A 6875-nucleotide genomic window follows, 5' to 3' on the forward strand; every position below is an offset into this window, starting at 1 on the left:
AACTTGTTCCTGTCGAGCATGGTTTCAATATCTTGATTTTGTGAGGATCTCTACGGAGATTCATAAACCAAAAGAACCAAATTTATTGAACAAATCTCAAATGAAGAAATTACTGAACACGATTATACTTTTTTTAAACTTCTACTTTAACACAAAACAGAATTAACCCAAGTTAACAGGCTAATCACGGTCAGCACATACTATGAATTACACACCAAAAACAGAGACAGATCTCACATATCGTCCAGGCACTGCACTGTAAGCTACTAACTGGGAGCATTTCTGCTGTGGAACTGTTTTCTAAAAAACATCCTTTCTCAGTTAAAAATGGCAGCATCTGACATACATTAATTGCAACAAGATAAGCCCAATATACTTGATGGCCAGATGCCTCGTGAGAGAGAAGAATTCACAAATTGGAAAAACTAGCGAGTTGAAATCATTCTGTGTGACATTAGTGCAAATATTCCAATGGATTCCGATTAAATATTTTAATCCAATATGTTAATAATGGCAGAGAATAACAGAACATCATTTATTTTAAATAACTAATGTATTAAAATAGTGGTGAGATTCCACTAAGTAGACTATGCAGGTACAAGAGGAACTAATTGAACAGTGTTAATAGTGAGGAGGTAGATTTGTTCATAATTCATCAGTATGCATAGTACTACTCATTTTCTAAAAGTGATAACCTTCAGTAAGTTCAATAATTGAAAACATGGCATGAAACAGTCACTGTTTCTCACATATGGAACATTGTAATTAATGTATAAAATAATGTGCATTTCTAACAGAGGCACACTGGAACATATGTTGCACTTAAATTTGTATCTATTTGTTCGACTATTTTAAATTAATCAACTATGTTTTTTTTTAAAAAAAATCCTTTCTCGAAGTTACAAAGCCAATGCGCAGAGTGGACAGGACAAGCCCTTAATCCATCTCCTTGCCTTGCTCCAAAAAACAATTTAAATTCAAATTGAATCCAATTAATGGTCCCCACAAAAGGGACACACTAAATCCAAGCTGACAAGGACAGGCATTATACCTGATCTCAAGCTTGATCCTACGCTTGATCTTTTTTTTTCTTAATAAATGTAGAGTACCCAATTCATTTTTTCCAATTAAGGGGCAATTTAGCGTGGCCAATCCACCTACCCTGCACATCTTTGGGTTGTGGGCGCCAAACCCACGCAAACACGGGGAGAATGTGCAAACTCCACATGGACAGTGACCCGGGATCGAACCTGAGACCTCGGCGCCGTGAGGCAGCAGTGCTAACCACTCTGCCACCGTGTTGCCCCCTACGTTTGATCTTAGCCAAAAGAACGAGAAGCGATCAACTACATAACCACAGGTTACATTCAATGCATTCCCTCAGTCTTACATGGATTGCTCAGAAAGTTGCACCTTTATATAAAATCCCCCGGCTTTAATATAATAGTTGCCAGATAATATTATCATTACAATTGTAAATTCATTCTTCACCTGTGGGTACAAAACCCAATAGGAATGACACTCAGTATTTGGCTAACCGAAAACAGACTGCACACATTACATGAACCTTCCTAGGATTAACCAAGTCACTCAGCATATGAACAGTATGGCCCTGTTAATGTAGAGAATAAAATGTTCAGTCTGAAATACTTTAAAAGGAAGTGGTGCTCAAATTCTACGGCATACACTAATGCTTGTCATGTTCAGAAAAGGTGATAAAATGGTTGAACAAAAACTTAATTTCTTGAAAGAACTGAGGCAAAATAAATTACATGATGAGCTCCACATTTGAATTTGGATAGCTTGGATGTAGAAGCTCCATCCCCAAATTGATTAGCAGGAATTCAATCTTAAGAATAGCTTAATTAAATGTCAGAATTTCACTTTTAACCTTATTAATAGAGAATGTAGGTGGCAGACTTAACATGAATTTAGTTGCAGCTTAGCATCAACCTTTTAGAATGTAAATTTCTTAAAGTTACTTAGAGAGAATAATCCTCTGAAACTATGGCAGCTATGAGGCCAGTGAACACTTCAAAAACATACTTTATTCATCCTATTTCAGTTTACACTTACTAGAAAAGTATTGTTCATTGTGCATCACTGTGTGCAAGAGATGTTTCCATTTCTTCCCCCCACCCCCCCCCCCCCCCTCCCCCCCCCTTGACTATTCAGCTTTCCTAGCACCTAATTAATCTTACCGGTGATTCTAAACATGGAGTTGGTGAAAATATTCAAATGAATGTATTATGGGTGCAGATGCTGCATGAGACAGCTGTTGTTGCAGTAATCACATTGCCATTGTATTACAGCACTTGAACAGCTCGAGTGCATGAATAGTCAATATGAGTGGAATTTAGGAATGAGAGTTCAATGTAATTTAAAATTGAGATTATCCACCGTGTACTCCTCAAAGAAGGGTTGCCTAAATCAGCAAAGTCTTCAATATAATGAGCTAAAAATTGGTGTGCGGTGATCATTGGGTGTGTGGATCATGATTTGCAACCTGCCCGTGCTAGTTCTGCTGATTCACACAGCATGCAGATTTGGTGCTGGAATCTTATTTCCGTGATTGGAGTATAGGGCAACGTGTCTGGCACACTGCCGGCTGGGAGCTCGGCAAGGAGCTGAGCAACGTTCGCTTATCTTATCTTGTGCAGCTATCCATCTGTTCTTAAAGGCTATCTGTCCATCTTAAAGGAAAACTGCATTGGATTACAGGAAGCTGCAGCCATTTGAATACTTTTGCTGCAATTCTAAACAAGGAAAATGGAACCTCAAAACAGATATGTGTCATGTATTGTAACTAATGATCTTCTGTATAGTACAGCACATGATACATGGTGACATCATCAGAGGCACTTGGGAGATTTTCCCTCTCTTTCACCTAGTGCTATAAGCAAGCAATACCTCTGTAATAAGGTCTTGACAACTAGCTAAGTAACCTAAGGTGGGGCAAACTGGTTATCTTTTATCTTCTATTATAAAAGCAAACCCCTAAAAACATAACAGTAAACGATAAAGCTGGCAACGAGAATGGTTTTCCAATGAAATAGTCAGAAGAAACAACTCAGACTTGGACCTCGACTCCAGAGTCACAGCAGCAGCACAAGAGGCCTTAGTGTTGGAAATGAAGAGGAGAGGCATGTGAGTTCTGCAGAGGCCAGGAGGCTATCAAGGACAACCACCAGAAGCAATTGGGAGTGCCCAGGGTGTTGTATTTTCAGTATTGTAAGGGTCTTTCCTGTATGTTTCTGTTCATTCCCTTATTTCCCCTTTCTTTTATTTTTGCTGTTACATTTTTGATCCATGGCTGTTTAATAGACCTGTAACATGAAGGCAAAGCAGCTTGTACCTTTAATTCAAACACACAGGTTACAGAAGGCTGTGCTGTTTCCACTGGTGATTGGAGATTGCCTGGCATCAGTGATCACTCGGATAGATTGATTTGGCCGGGAGCCAATGAATTGGCCCAAAGGCTGTGCTCTGCCCAGTAACAGGTGGTGATTGGATCTGAACCAACTGGAATGTTTCAGAGCTTCAAGGGTCGATTTGGTTTCAGTTTACCTGCTGGCAGACCCGAGGAAGGACTGCGGTTCGCTCCCCTCTTCATTTTCTCCAGAAAGGCTGTATTTCTGAACTAGCAGGGAGCCTGGATGAGTCTATATTGAGGAGAACCAGTTCAGACTGTGCAAACAAGAGAGAACCAACCAACTCTCTCTGCAGAAAAGGCTGATGCAAACCGGCCAACACTATCTCCAGAAAAGGTAGAGGCCTGGAAATAAACACAAACTGAAAGCAGAGTTTGATGTGAAACTAAGGGGCCGCCCCAGGAAAAGCTGTGAATGATATATTTCTAACCTGCAGCGTAGATTGTTACAGGCTATAAACAAAGAACTTTGATGAACTAGCATACTGTGAGGAAAGCTGCAAAAGAACTACTGGTGGAAGCAAGGACTCTTATCTTTTGCCCTTCATCCTTATTATTTTTAACCTCCGTCCCCCGTGTTTGTCTGTCTTGTGTGTGTGGGAAAAAGGTGGGACAGGCAAAGGGGGTAGTAGTTAGCTTGCTTGTTCTTTAGATGTAATGACTGCATATTTCATCATTATTCTTGCTATAAATAGAGAGTGATTGTATTTAAACTTATAAAGACTTTGGGTAATTGTATTAGAATTATTTGTTAATTCACTTGCGTTGAGACACTGGGGTGAGTGAGGCGGAATTGACCGTTCACTTGCCCAGGGTGTCATGATAGTATGTCAATCTAAGGACTTGCAACAATGTCATAGCAGGTCTAATGACCTCACATTGATGTCATTATGTCAACCTAAGGACTTGCAACAATGTCATAGCAGGTCTAATGACCTCACATTGATGTCTAGGCCAGTGAATGGATCTTCACATAGCATATCCTTCCCAACACAACACTATCCCTTCATTTTGCTCAATGTACCAGACCTCCCAGCACCAGTGTTGACATTCAGGACTCACAGAAAACATGCAGTTACACCATTTCACCCTTACATAATAGCAATGCTGCCAGCATTACGCCCATCACTTTCTGCCTTCACATATCTCCAGTTATTCAGCTATGGCAGGCACATCACACAAAAACAATGCTACACAATCACCAACATTCTGCCCTCTCGCTCACAGGATGACTACAATGTGGAGGCAATCCAGCAGAAGGTGGTCATTTATATATGAAGAGTTGAGCCATAAAAGTATAAAACAGAAGGTTTGAACCCAGTTACGTTTCTGCTATCGTTGGCCTTTTAAGAAGTGTTATAGCTGTGGCAGACTTTAGTGGGGTATCTGAAATTAATGCTTTCTGCTCTAATCTTCCCTCCTGCATTACTAGCAATTCTGCTGATTCTTTACTCATACATTTACCCGGGTGCTCCGGTTTCCTCCCACAAGTCCTGAAAGACGTGCTTGTACCCGAACAGGCACCGGAATGTGGCGACTAGGGGGTTTTCACAGTAACTTCATTGTAGTGTTAATGTAAGCCTACTTGTGACACTAATAAAGATTATTATTATTATTATGTTTGTCATCTGTCGATTGGCTTATTTTTAGGGCAAATTGATGAAACATGCAGTAGATGTTCAGTTTATAGTCAATATAAATACTGAGGCTACAAACACAGGCCAGAAGCTAGGAATCCTCCAGCGAGTACCTAATATCCCGACTCTCCTGTGGTGATTGGAGGATTTTAGGAAAACTGGATTATAAATGTATTGGGCAATTTAAAGGTTAAAATCTTGGGGTTAGACTGCAATGGTAATGTTTAATAAAAAAATCTGTTCATTTTCCTTTAAGGGGTAGATGTGACGATTGCAAGATTTTAGGAAAATTTGATTAGAAATATATTGGGAAATTTAAGGGTTAAAAACCTGGGTTAGAATGTGTTTGACTGCAATGATCATGTTTTAAAAAATGTATCTTTTCTACAGGGCCTGGGTAGTTTTAGAAGCCAGCATTTGAAATTAACAAAGGAATGTGTTTTCAGTCTGGGCTAATGCATGGTGGTTTGCTCGGGGATGTCATGGTGAGTTAATGTACTGCCAGTCCCTGGAAACTTAATCTGTTTTTTAGCTTGGGGAGATGAGGTAATTGCTGGGTGGATCCAATGGAAGACAGAGGGACATTTTGAAAGCATTAGAGAGACAGAGTTTAGAAGAAAGGCTTTTGGAAGTGAAATTGGATCTGGCAATGCTTGTTTTTTTTTTAAACCACAAATAAAGACAGTTTTCTTTCCCATTAGGAGAGTTAAAAAAGAGTAATAGTTTTTAAAAGCAGATCCGTTTTGACTGAAGACAAGGGAGGTGCTGAAACAACCCATTCGAAGTAGCTATTTGAAGATATTCAGCCAGAGTCTGAAGGGGTTCTAACAAGGGCTAGAATCTGTTCTGTAATACAAGTATTACTCTATGCCCTGCTGACTTTAAAGCTGTATTGACAGCTGTATGTTTATTTGCTTGTTGTTTAATGGAAAATTGAGTTGTAGTGCTAGTGGGGTATTATAAACTGTGAAGTTAAAAGTTAAATATTGTATTTATAACAAAATTTTGTTTCAGAAATCCCAAAACCCTATTTGTTTTTCATGCAATCACTCCTGGAGTGAATCATTCTTTCCGTGCAGTCTTAAAATAAACAAAAATATTGGGATTTCGGTCCAGTATTCTGGTCACTGTTGGGGTCTGGTCTGGGATCGTAATACCCAAAACGAGTCAACCATCGACAAGGCACAAGTCAGGGGTACACTGGAATACTCTTTGCTTGCCTGGATGAGTGCAGCTCCAACAACACCCAAGATGCTTGACACTATTCAGGACAAAGCAGCCCGCTTGATTGGCAAACCATCCACAAACATTCACTCCCTCCACCACCAACGCACAGTGGTAGCCGTGTGTACCATTTAAAGGATGTGTTGCAGGAACTCACCAAGGTTCCTTAGCCAGCACGCTCAAAACCCATGATGACTACCATCGAGAAAAACAAGGGCAGCAGACACATGGGAACAACACCACCTGGAAATTCCACTCCAAGTCACTCACTACCTTGACTTGGAAATATATCTCTAGTCCTTCACTGTCACCGGGCCAAAATCCTGGAATTCCCTCCCAACAGCACTGTGGGTGTACCTGCACCACGTGGGCTGCAGCAGTTCAAGAAGGCAGTTCATCACCACCTTCTCGAAGGCAGTTAGGGATGGACAGTAAATGCTGGCCTGGTCAGCGACGCCCACATCCCTTGAATGAACAAAGACAATTATATTAGAAACTTGCAGGACACGGTGGATGCTGTGAGGTTGTCCTGATTAGACCTCAATTGTAGCTTTCTGATTTTGAAGGTATTTTTGATATCAGCG

The sequence above is a fragment of the Scyliorhinus torazame genome, chromosome 6 (assembly GCF_047496885.1).
Source record: "Scyliorhinus torazame isolate Kashiwa2021f chromosome 6, sScyTor2.1, whole genome shotgun sequence".
In the NCBI taxonomy this organism is placed as follows: domain Eukaryota; kingdom Metazoa; phylum Chordata; class Chondrichthyes; order Carcharhiniformes; family Scyliorhinidae; genus Scyliorhinus; species Scyliorhinus torazame.